This window comes from Tachypleus tridentatus, chromosome 10 (assembly GCF_004210375.1).
Source record: "Tachypleus tridentatus isolate NWPU-2018 chromosome 10, ASM421037v1, whole genome shotgun sequence".
NCBI lineage: Eukaryota > Metazoa > Arthropoda > Merostomata > Xiphosura > Limulidae > Tachypleus > Tachypleus tridentatus.
Window position 1 is genome coordinate 107179532 of NC_134834.1, and position 13173 is coordinate 107192704.

Genomic DNA, 13173 nt, shown 5'->3' on the forward strand with positions numbered 1-13173 from the left:
CTCTGTCTCCACATAACGAGTGGTGTGGACAGTGCAGAGCTAGCTCTGTTTACCATATAACCAGTGGTGTGGAGAGTGTAGAGCTAGCTCTGTCTGTACATAACGAGTGGTGTGGAGAGTGTAGAGCTAGCTCTGTCTCCACATAACCAGTAGTGTGGAGAGTGTAGACCTACCTCTGTACCCACATAACGAGTGGTGTGGAGCGTGTAGAGCTACCTCTGTCTCCACATAACGAGTGGTGTGGAGAGTGTAGAGCTAGCTCTGTCTCCACATAACCAGTAGTGTGGAGTGTAGACCTACCTCTGTACCCACATAACGAGTGGTGTGGAGCGTGTAGAGCTACCTCTGTCTCCACATAACGAGTGGTGTGGAGAGTGTAGACCTAGCTCTGTCTGTACATAAGGAGCGGTGTGGAGACTGTAGAGCTAGCTCTGTCTCCACATAACGAGTGGTGTGGAGAGTGTAGAGCTAGCTCTGTCTGTACATAACGAAAGGTGTGGAGAGTGTAGAGCTAGCTCTGTCTCCACATAACGAATTGTGTGGAGAGTGTAGAGCTAGCTCTGTCTCCACATAACGAGTTGCGTGGAGAGTGTAGAGCTAGCTCTGTCTCCACATAACGAGTTGCGTGGAGAGTGTAGAGCTAGCTCTGTCTCCACATAACGAGTTGTGTGGAGAGTGTAGAGCTAGCTCTGTCTCCACGTAAGGAGCGGTGTGGAGAGTGTAGAGCTTGCTCTGTCTTTACATAACGAGTGGTGTGGAGAGTGTAGAGGTAGCTTTGTCTCCACATAACGAGTGGTGTGGAGAGTGGAGAGCTAGCTCTGTCTGTACATAACGAGCGGTGTGGAGAGTGTAGAGCTACCTCTGTCTCCACATAAGGAGCGGTGTGGAGAATGTAGAGCTACCTCTGTCTCCACATAACGAGTGGTGTGGAGCGTGTAGAGCTACCTCTGTCTCTACATAAGGAGCGGTGTGGAGAATGTAAAGCTACCTCTGTCTCCACATAACGAGCGGTGTGGAGAGTGTAGAGCTACCTCTGTCTCCACATAACGAGTGGTGTGGAGACTGTAGAGCTTCCTCTGTCTGTACGTAACGAGTGGTGTGGAGAGTGTAGACCTAGCTCTGTCTGTACATAACCAGTAGTGTGGAGAGTGTAGACCTACCTCTGTACCCACATAACGAGTGGTGTGGAGCGTGTAGAGCTACCTCTGTCTCCACATAACGAGTGGTGTGGAGAGTGTAGACATAGCTCTGTCTGTACATAAGGAGCGGTGTGGAGACTGTAGAGCTAGCTCTGTCTCCACATAACGAGTGGTGTGGAGAGTGTAGAGCTAGCTCTGTCTGTACATAACGAAAGGGGTGGAGAGTGTAGAGCTAGCTCTGTCTCCACATAACGAGTTGCGTGGAGAGTGTAGAGCTAGCTCTGTCTCCACATAACGAGTTGCGTGGAGAGTGTAGAGCTAGCTCTGTCTCCACATAACGAGTTGTGTGGAGAGTGTAGAGCTAGCTCTGTCTCCACGTAAGGAGCGGTGTGGAGAGTGTAGAGCTTGCTCTGTCTTTACATAACGAGTGGTGTGGAGAGTGTAGAGGTAGCTTTGTCTCCACATAACGAGTGGTGTGGAGAGTGGAGAGCTAGCTCTGTCTGTACATAACGAGTGGTGTGGAGAGTGTAGAGCTAGCTCTGTCTCCACATAAGGAGTGGTGTGGAGAGTGTAGAGCTAGCTCTGTCTGTACATAACAAGTGGTGTGGAGAGTGTAGAGCTAACTCTGTCTCCACATAAGGGGCGGTGTGGAGAGTGTAGAGCTAGCTCTGTCTCCACATAACGAGTTGTGTGGAGAGTGGAGAGCTAGCTCTGTCTCCACATAACGAGTTGTGTGGAGAGTGTAGAGCTAGCTCTGTCTCCACATAACGAGTTGTGTGGAGAGTGTAGAGCTAGCTCTGTCTCCACATAACGAGTGGTGTGAAGAGTGTAGAGCTTGCTCTGTATCCACATAACGAGTGGTGTAAAGAGTGTAGAGCTAGCTCTGTCTCCACATAACGAGTGGTGTGAAGAATGTAGAGCTAGCTCTGTCTCCACATAAGGAGCGGTGTGGAGAGTGTAGAGCTAGCTCTGTCTGTACATAACAAGTGGTGTGGAGAGTGTAGAGCTAGCTCTGTTTACCATATAACGAGTGGTGTGGAGAGTGTAGAGCTAGCTCTGTCTCCACATAACGAGAGGTGTGGAGAGTGGAGAGCTAGCTTTCTCTGTACATAACAAGTGGTGTGGAGCGTGTAGAGCTAGCTCTGTTTCCACATAACGAGTGGTGTGAAAAGTGTAGAGCTAGCTCTGTCTCCACATAACGAGTGGTGTGAAGAATGTAGAGCTAGCTCTGTCTGTACATAAGGAGCGGTGTGGAGAGTGTAGAGCTAGCTCTGTCTGTACATAACAAGTGGTGTGGAGAGTGTAGAGCTAGCACTGTCTCCACATAACGAGTGGTGTGGACAGTGCAGAGCTAGCTCTGTTTACCATATAACGAGTGGTGTGGAGAGTGTAGAGCTAGCTCTGTCTGTACATAACGAGTGGTGTGGAGAGTGTAGAGCTAGCTCTGTCTCCACATAACCAGTAGTGTGGAGAGTGTAGACCTACCTCTGTTCCCACATAACGAGTGGTGTGGAGCGTGTAGAGCTACCTCTGTCTCCACATAACGAGTGGTGTGGAGAGTGTAGAGCTAGCTCTGTCTCCACATAACCAGTAGTGTGGAGAGTGGAGAGCTAGCTTTCTCTGTACATAACAAGTGGTGTGGAGCGTGTAGAGCTAGCTCTGTTTCCACATAACGAGTGGTGTGAAAAGTGTAGAGCTAGCTCTGTCTCCACATAACGAGTGGTGTGAAGAATGTAGAGCTAGCTCTGTCTGTACATAAGGAGCGGTGTGGAGAGTGTAGAGCTAGCTCTGTCTGTACATAACAAGTGGTGTGGAGAGTGTAGAGCTAGCACTGTCTCCACATAACGAGTGGTGTGGACAGTGCAGAGCTAGCTCTGTTTACCATATAACGAGTGGTGTGGAGAGTGTAGAGCTAGCTCTGTCTGTACATAACGAGTGGTGTGGAGAGTGTAGAGCTAGCTCTGTCTCCACATAACCAGTAGTGTGGAGAGTGTAGACCTACCTCTGTACCCACATAACGAGTGGTGTGGAGCGTGTAGAGCTACCTCTGTCTCCACATAACGAGTGGTGTGGAGAGTGTAGAGCTAGCTCTGTCTCCACATAACCAGTAGTGTGGAGAGTGTAGACCTACCTCTGTACCCACATAACGAGTGGTGTGGAGCGTGTAGAGCTACCTCTGTCTCCACATAACGAGTGGTGTGGAGAGTGTAGACCTAGCTCTGTCTGTACATAAGGAGCGGTGTGGAGACTGTAGAGCTAGCTCTGTCTCCACATAACGAGTGGTGTGGAGAGTGTAGAGCTAGCTCTGTCTGTACATAACGAAAGGTGTGGAGAGTGTAGAGCTAGCTCTGTCTCCACATAACGAATTGTGTGGAGAGTGTAGAGCTAGCTCTGTCTCCACATAACGAGTTGCGTGGAGAGTGTAGAGCTAGCTCTGTCTCCACATAACGAGTTGCGTGGAGAGTGTAGAGCTAGCTCTGTCTCCACATAACGAGTTGTGTGGAGAGTGTAGAGCTAGCTCTGTCTCCACGTAAGGAGCGGTGTGGAGAGTGTAGAGCTTGCTCTGTCTTTACATAACGAGTGGTGTGGAGAGTGTAGAGGTAGCTTTGTCTCCACATAACGAGTGGTGTGGAGAGTGGAGAGCTAGCTCTGTCTGTACATAACGAGTGGTGTGGAGAGTGTAGAGCTAGCTCTGTCTCCACATAAGGAGTGGTGTGGAGAGTGTAGAGCTAGCTCTGTCTGTACATAACAAGTGGTGTGGAGAGTGTAGAGCTAACTCTGTCTCCAGATAAGGAGCGGTGTGGAGAGTGTAGAGCTAGCTCTGTCTCCACATAACGAGTTGTGTGGAGAGTGGAGAGCTAGCTCTGTCTCCACATAACGAGTTGTGTGGAGAGTGTAGAGCTAGCTCTGTCTCCACATAACGAGTTGTGTGGAGAGTGTAGAGCTAGCTCTGTCTCCACATAACGAGTGGTGTGAAGAATGTAGAGCTAGCTCTGTCTGTACATAAGGAGCGGTGTGGAGAGTGTAGAGCTAGCTCTGTCTGTACATAACAAGTGGTGTGGAGAGTGTAGAGCTAGCTCTGTTTACCATATAACGAGTGGTGTGGAGAGTGTAGAGCTAGCTCTGTCTGTACATAACGAGTGGTGTGGAGAGTGTAGAGCTAACTCTGTCTCCACATAACGAGTGGTGTGGAGAGTGTAGAGCTAGCTTTCTCTGTACATAACAAGTGGTGTGGAGCGTGTAGAGCTAGCTCTGTCTCCACATAACGAGTGGTGTGAAGAGTGTAGAGCTAGCTCTGTCTCCACATAACGAGTGGTGTGAAGAATGTAGAGCTAGCTCTGTCTGTACATAAGGAGCGGTGTGGAGAGTGTAGAGCTAGCTCTGTCTGTACATAACAAGTGGTGTGGAGAGTGTAGAGCTAGCTCTGTCTCCACATAACGAGTGGTGTGGACAGTGCAGAGCTAGCTCTGTTTACCATATAACGAGTGGTGTGGAGAGTGTAGAGCTAGCTCTGTCTGTACATAACGAGTGGTGTGGAGAGTGTAGAGCTAGCTCTGTCTCCACATAACGAGTGGTGTGGACAGTGCAGAGCTAGCTCTGTTTACCATATAACGAGTGGTGTGGAGAGTGTAGAGCTAGCTCTGTTTACCACATAACGAGTGGTGTGGAGAGTGGAGAGCTAACTCTGTCTCCACATAACGAGTGGTGTGGAGAGTGTAGAGCTAGCTTTGTCTGTACATAACAAGTGGTGTGGAGCGTGTAGAGCTAGCTCTGTTTACCACATAACGAGTGGTGTGGAGAGTGTAGAGCTAGCTCTGTCTCCACATAACGAGTGGTGTGAAGAATGTAGAGCTAGCTCTGTCTGTACATAAGGAGCGGTGTGGAGAGTGTAGAGCTAGCTCTGTTTACCACATAACGAGTGGTGTGGAGAGTGTAGAGCTAGCTCTGTCTCCACATAACGAGTGGTGTGAAGAATGTAGAGCTAGCTCTGTCTGTACATAAGGAGCGGTGTGGAGAGTGGAGAGCTAGCTCTGTCTGTACATAACAAGTGGTGTGGAGAGTGTAGAGCTAGCTCTGTCTCCACATAACGAGTGGTGTGGACAGTGCAGAGCTAGCTCTGTTTACCATATAACGAGTGGTGTGGAGAGTGTAGAGCTAGCTCTGCTCACCACATAACGAGTGGTGTGGAGAGTGTAGAGCTAACTCTGTCTCCACATAACGAGTGGTGTGGAGAGTGTAGAGCTAGCTTTGTCTGTACCTAACAAGTGGTGTGGAGCGTGTAGAGCTAGCTCTGTCTCCACATAACGAGTGGTGTGAAGAGTGTAGAGCTAGCTCTGTCTTTACATAACGAGTGGTGTGGAGAGTGTAGAGCTAGCTCTGTTTACCACATAACGAGTGGTGTGGAGAGTGTAGAGCTAACTCTGTCTCCACATAACGAGTGGTGTGGAGAGTGTAGAGCTAGCTTTGTCTGTACATAACAAGTGGTGTGGAGCGTGTAGAGCTAGCTCTGTCTCCACATAACGAGTGGTGTGAAGAGTGTAGAGCTAGCTCTGTCTTTACATAACGAGTGGTGTGGAGAGTGTAGAGCTAGCTCTGTCTGTAAATTCTTTTCGTGTAATCTCTCTCACTTCTCTTCCTGCCTGTATTCAAACCTTTTTGAAGCATAGAAAATGCACATGCACGGATGAAGGGACAATTAAACAAAGTCGCAGACCGTCTTTAATGGGGCCGGATTGCGTGGTACCGGTTTCATCACAAACTACGCTCATCCGACCGTGCTGTTCATTTAACGATAAAACCTACAGAATCAGGTAAGTATAACATACTGACCTAGTTATCTTTGTACAAGTAAGTAAGGTCTTGAATGTTAGTCCTTCCACCAGGAGAGTTTTCCAAATTGTGACATGTACCCTAGTTTTAGTTTTATATCCCCTTTCTTTTATTTTTTTTGTGTATAAATATTTAGGTCTGATTGTTCCAGAGTATGAAATTCCAACTAAATGGTGGATCCAAGTGAGCAGAACGAGGAGATCGCCAGGTTCCTAAAAAAACTCATAAATTCTGGTTTGAATAAATTTTTTGTTAACATTTGTTTCAGAATGGTTACAGATATGTTGATCGTACTTAAATATTAAATATGGAGTAACCTAGCACTTGGTTACTTTCTGTATTTCTCTGTATTATCAAGAAAACTGGTCCGTCTTTTCACGATTTCAGGTTCTCTATAAGTGATCATTGAAAAATATAATATAACAAAAGTACAAAACCACACCGTGATTAGAAATGCTCAATGTAATGTAAACATTGAAAAATATAATATAACAAAAGTACAAAACCACACCGTGATTAGAAATGCTCAATGTAATGTAAACATTGAAAAATATAATATAACAAAAGTACAAAACCACACCGCGGTTAGAAATGCTCAATGTAATGTAAACATTGAAAAATATAATATAACAAAAGTACAAAACCACACCGCGGTTAGAAATGCTCAATGTAATGTAAACATTGAAAAATATAATATAACAAAAGTACAAAACCACACCGCGGTTAGAAATGTTCAATGTAATGTAAACATTGAAAATATAATATAACAAAGTACAAAACCACACCGTGGTTAGAAATGCTCAATGTAATGTAAACATTGAAAAATATAATATAACAAAAGTACAAAACCACACCGCGGTTAGAAATGCTCAATGTAATGTAAACATTGAAAATATAATATAACAAAAGTACAAAACCACACCGCGGTTAGAAATGCTCAATGTAATGTAAACATTGAAAAATATAATATAACAAAAGTACAAAACCACACCGTGGTTAGAAATGCTCAATGTAATGTAAACATTGAAAAATATAATATAACAAAAGTACAAAACCACACCGCGGTTCGAAATGCTCAATGTAATGTAAACATTGAAAAATATAATATAACAAAAGTACAAAACCACACCGCGGTTAGAAATGCTCAATGTAATGTAAACATTGAAAAATATAATATAACAAAAGTACAAAACCACACCGCGGTTAGAAATGCTCAATGTAATGTAAACATTGAAAAATATAATATAACAAAAGTACAAAACCACACCGTGGTTAGAAATGCTCAATGTAATGTAAACAACGGTCTGAAGTCACATCGTAACAAGGAATGTATAGTTTAATGTAAATACAAGAATATTTTGAATTTGCGTCCCATAACGTAGGGGTATATCGTATTGTTACATCACCAGTAACAGGTACTGTGTGCAGAATGTAGGAGTGTATCGTATTGTTACATCACCAGTAACAGGTACTGTGTGTAGAATGTAGGAGTATATCTATTGCTACTGAACCTGTAACGAAGGTTGTATGTTAGATTGTGAGGATATATCGTATTGTTACATCACCAGTAACAGGTACTGTGTGTAGAATGTAGGAGTATATCTATTGCTACTGAACCTGTAACGAAGGTTGTATGTTAGATTGTGAGGATATATCGTATTGTTACATCACCAGTGACAGGTACTGTGTGCAGAATGTAGGAGTATATCGTATTGTTACTGAACCTGTAAGGAAGGTTGTGTTGTTAGATTGTAAGGATATATCGTATTGTTACTGAACCTGTAACGAAGGTTGTGTGTTAGATTGTAAGGATATATCGTATTGTTACTGAACCTGTAACGAAGGTTGTGTGTTAGATTGTAAGGATATATCGTATTGTTACTTCACCAGTAACAGGTACTGTGCGTAAAATGTAGGGGTATATCTATTGTTACATCACCAGTAACAGGTACTGTGTGTAGAATGTAGGAGTATATCTATTGCTACTGAACCTGTAACGAAGGTTGTATGTTAGATTGTGAGGATATATCGTATTGTTACATCACCAGTAACAGGTACTGTGTGTAGAATGTAGGAGTATAACTATTGCTACTGAACCTGTAACGAAGGTTGTATGTTAGATTGTGAGGATATATCGTATTGTTACATCACCAGTAACGGGTACTATGTGTAGAATGTAGGGGTATATCTATTGTTACATCACCAGTAACGGGTACTGTGTGTAGCATGTAGGGGTATATCTATTGTTACTGAATCTGTAACGAAGGTTGTGTGTTAGATTGTAAGGATATATGGTATTGTTACTTCACCAGTAACGGGTTCTTTGTGTAGAATGTAAGGATATATCGTTGTTACTGCACTAGTAACGAAATTTTTTAGAGCATATCGTATTGTTATTGCACGAGTAAACATCATGGTCTGTAATGTAACGATCACGAAGCATTACAATATAACCAATGTTGGCGTATGTTAATAGTATCCTGTTTCCTGCCATTTGAAAAAAGAAGACTTTTATAAAGATAGATGTGAACATACAGTGTCAGTGTCTTAATGTATGAATAAATTTTGATGATTCATTATACAAACAAATGTGTTTAGCCTGACCTGTTTTGTCTGGTAGGCACCGGAAACAGGTGCAGGCTTTCACTAATTCAATGATGTTGATACTACAACCACACAGTCCAGCTGTTTCCGACTAATAGTAGTAAATCTACCCCATTCTATCTCTCATCTGCTCAATTTCTTGTTATATTTGTTTTCGCAGGGAAAAGAGGAATGGATGTTTGAAACATTTAAAAATAGGAATCGTTCAGATATTAACCGCGACTTTCTCAACCACTTGAGAATATGAAAACAAATAAAGCTTTACCTAAAAAAGAAATGTTCTTGTAATCAAACCATGGTGTTCATAAAAATCACATGTCAGAAGAATGGTATTAACACTAATTATTACAAGTTCTTCAATATCCTAATGTTTCATGGCATTTTTTTTTATGGATCCAACATTAAGACGATTACACCGTACATAAAATACACCTAACATTATTATAGAGTACATCACGGTCTATATAAAACCTTTTAATACAACAACAGATCATAACCGGCTCTAAATAAAATACTTACATATTTGTAAAAACATATAACCAGGCACGCGTAAAACCATCTAAGATTGCCCAGAATCTAAAAAGGACCGTGTAAAATTATTTAATATTATTACAGAATATGACAACATTCACAAATATTACTATACAATGTAGTAAATCCATATAAAACACACAAATATTGCTATACAATATAACAGTGTCTGTGTAAGTTACTTATATCATAATCCAAAATATAACCATAAACACATGAAACACTTTGAAATTACTTCAGAATACAACTAGTTCAATATAATACACATAAAAGTTACTCAAAAAAAACCCTTAAATATTACTACCAAACCAAAACAGGTCCATTGAATACACTAATATATTACTACAGAATATAACAAGGTCCAAATAGAATATTTAAAGATTCCTACACAATACAATCAGGTCTATAAAAATAACATAAATATTACAACAGAATGCAACGAGCTCTGAATCAAATACGTGAATATAATTATAAAATATACTTTAGGCGAATATTGAACAGTTTGTAGTTATCACAGAAAAGGCTTGTTGTTCTTTAAATCTCTATAAACTATGTGCACAAACAATATAACAATAGATGAATCAGAACCGGCACATTAAATTTAGTAAAGAACACATTGTAACATCACATTCAACACTTGTAGTTACTACAGGATATAATCCAGGATCACACTCAACACATTATAGTTACTTCAGGATGTAGTCACGGATCACGTTCAACACGTTATAGTTACTGCAGGATATAATTAAGGATCACATTATATACTTGTAGTTACTGCAGGATATAACCAACGATCACGTTCAACACGTTATAGTTACTACAAAAAAACAAAGGATCACATTCAACACGTTGTAGTTACTACAAAAAAACAAAGGATCACATTCAACACGTTATAGTTACTACAGGATATAACCAAGGATTACATTTAACACGTTATAGTTACTACAGGATATAACCAACGATCATATTCAATACTTGTAGTTTCTACAGGGTATAACCAATGATCACAGTCAACATGTTATAGTTACTACTGAATATAACTAAGGATCACATTCAACACTTTATAGTTACAAATGGTTATAACCAAGGTTCATATTTAACACGTTATAAATAGTACAGGATATAACAAAGGATCACATTCAACATGTTACAGTTACTACAGGATATAATCAAGAATCACATTCAACATTTGTAGTTACTATAGTATATGACTGAAGGTCACATTCAAAATATTATAGTTGCACTAGAACACATTCAACACATTATAATTACTACAGGGTATAACCAAAAATCACATTCAAAACGTTATAATTATTACAGGATATAGTCAAGGATCACAGTCAACATGTTTTAGTTACTACAGGATATAACCAAGTATCACGTTCAACACGTTATAGTTACTACAAAACATAATCAAGGATCACATTCAACACGTTATAGTGACTACAGGATATGACTGAAGGTCACATTCGACACTTGTAATTACTGCAGGATATAACCAAAGATCACACTCAACATGTTATAGTTACTACTGGATATAACTAAGGATCACATTCAACATAGTATAGTTACTTCAGGATATAACCCAGGATCACGTTGTAGTTATTCCGGATGAAATATAAAGCTTTACTTTTATTGAAATATAATACCATTGTTAATCTTTTCCATGACATATAGTTCAAATAAGATATGTAATTATTTTCTAAAACTGGTATGATTCTGTATTATTATACTATATCTCAAAATGAATATTGCAGAGGTAGAAGAATTTCATTACCAGTGGTTAAGCGGTAATTTTGTAGATTTATAAAATAGAAATCCGGGTTTAGACATCCATTGTTGGATAGAGTACAGATAGTTTATTGTGTAGCTTTGCACTCAAAGAAAGAAACAGAGAACGCTTCGTATGATAAAGATTGAACTGGTCATTTAATAAGTTATTATTCTTATTGATATTGTTTAAAAAATCAATAAGTCTATATGTGTGTGCTACCTCTGAGCAGGATCCACTAATGTTACCTTTAGTATTGTGGGAAAAGCTCAGAAAGTCTATTTGTGTGTGGTACCTCAAAACACGATCCACTGTTGTTATCTTTAGTATTGTGGGAAAAGCTCAGAAAGTCTATTTGTGTGTGGTACCTCTAAACACGATCCACTGTTGTTATCTTTAGTATTGTGGGAAAAATTCAGTAAGTCTATCTGTGTGCACTATTTCTAAACACGATCCACTATTATTACTGAGAATCATGCTTATATAAATTACTGTTTATTCTGTATATATAATCACTAATTATCATATATATCACGTACTTGTTATTCTATATCAAATACTGAATAACCTGTGAAAATATACTAGACTAATAAACTCCTTGACATCTCAGATCCTAAATGCTTAATACTTTCAATAACATATATTCGTGATGACGTAAAAATGTATCTCAGGACTGCTTGTATGGGTATTAACACTTTTACTAATAAAGCGGAGAACAACGTTTCGACCTTCTTCGGTCATATTCAATACGTTCTGAATAACATATATTCAGTAATATTCAAATACAATAAATACCTTATACACGTAAGTTATACTTTCTGACTACCAAAAATTCATTATTTTGCCAGTACACTAAATAACATGTGTAAATACTAAATACGTCATAATTATTATGCCAGGCCTACTATTGATTGCTCATTTATGACTGTGTTTTGTGTATTTAATAAATAAATTTAAAAAAAATTATTTTGAAATTATTTTTCCTATTCTGAATTCTTACTCATAAATGTCGTTATCTGCATCGTTTTTGTCTTCTTTTCAGTTGGTGAGATGCCGATTTTGTATGTCTGGAACAATCGTTTATCCCGCCATGCGCCACAGAAAAATCGATGTGACAAACTGTACAAAACGCATGACTGTCACCGACTTTTGATGCAATGACCGGATATTTTGCACTATACTCTTTCCTAAATTTTTGATTCACAGTTTTAGTTCTTTTAAATTTGCCAGAAACAAGACAATATGGTTAACGAAGCCTCTTTTTTCCAACTTGTGATCGATTGCATTGGTGTTTCTATGCCGCTCAGAAAACGAGAAATATCACTTCTGCGCGAGCGCTGATTGGCTGACAAGTAATGATGACGTAACTGGGGATTCCCCACGTACCCAGTATGGAAAAGCACCGCACTCAAACTGTTGGTAGACGTCGGAGATACAAATATTTTTTATTATTTCAAGCACAAACATGATTATCGCAAATAGCCATTTGGACTATGTCTTTTATTTATTATCAACATTTATTTGTATCTCACTAGAAATTTTCCTTTCGCCCATTTCAAACGTTGGGGGAACAATTTATCACTTTATTGTATAGACCTATATAATATGTAATAATTTGGGAGTTGCAACAAGTCGTAATATTTGTCTGTATGAGCGAAAAGTCGTAATGTATACACCAAAATTGTAATGGCTGGCATCTCTGCAATTCTAATGTTATTCCTATCCAAATTATACTTATAATTCAAATTATGATAAGCTACATGTAATATCTTGCATTTATCATAAATAAACCCATCTGTCATTTGTTGTCCAACTCACTAAAGGATCTAAATCCTTTTGTAAAGCAGCAACATTCTCTTCACAACCAGTAACACCCAAGGCCTTGATATCATCAACAAATGAAAATATTTTACTGACTATTACTTCGTCTATGTCGCTTACGTCAATCAATAAGAACAATGGTCCTAAAACTTTGTCAAGTGTTTTCCAGAAATTTTAATCTTACTCTGAAGTTACCCACTAATTTTATCAGTTTCATCTAATGGTCTGTAACAAATTTCTACTAAGAGGTTTTTCCTTGATACTCACTAACTGAAACCTAAATGGATTCAAGGTTCTTGCTATTATTGTTAATATTTTCATCTTCAACAGGATGTATTTGTTTGTTTGTTTGGGAATTTCGCACAAAGCTACTCGAGGGCTATCTGTGCTAGCCGTCCCTAATTTAGCAGTGTAAGACTAGAGGGAAGGCAGCTAGTCATCACCACCCACCGCCAACTCTTGGGCTACTCTTTTACC

At 39.9% G+C, this 13173-nt stretch overlaps 1 long non-coding RNA gene across 1 annotated transcript in view; it reads left to right on the plus strand.

Annotated features, from left to right (window-relative positions):
• The window catches only part of LOC143228170 (uncharacterized), a 40252-nt gene extending 27593 nt beyond the window's left edge, over positions 1–12659 (plus strand). Inside the window, exon 3 of the long non-coding RNA XR_013015232.1 lies at positions 11918–12659. This is a non-coding gene — a long non-coding RNA (uncharacterized LOC143228170). The remainder of the gene's footprint in view (positions 1–11917) is intronic.
• Positions 12660–13173: the final 514 nt, after the last annotated feature.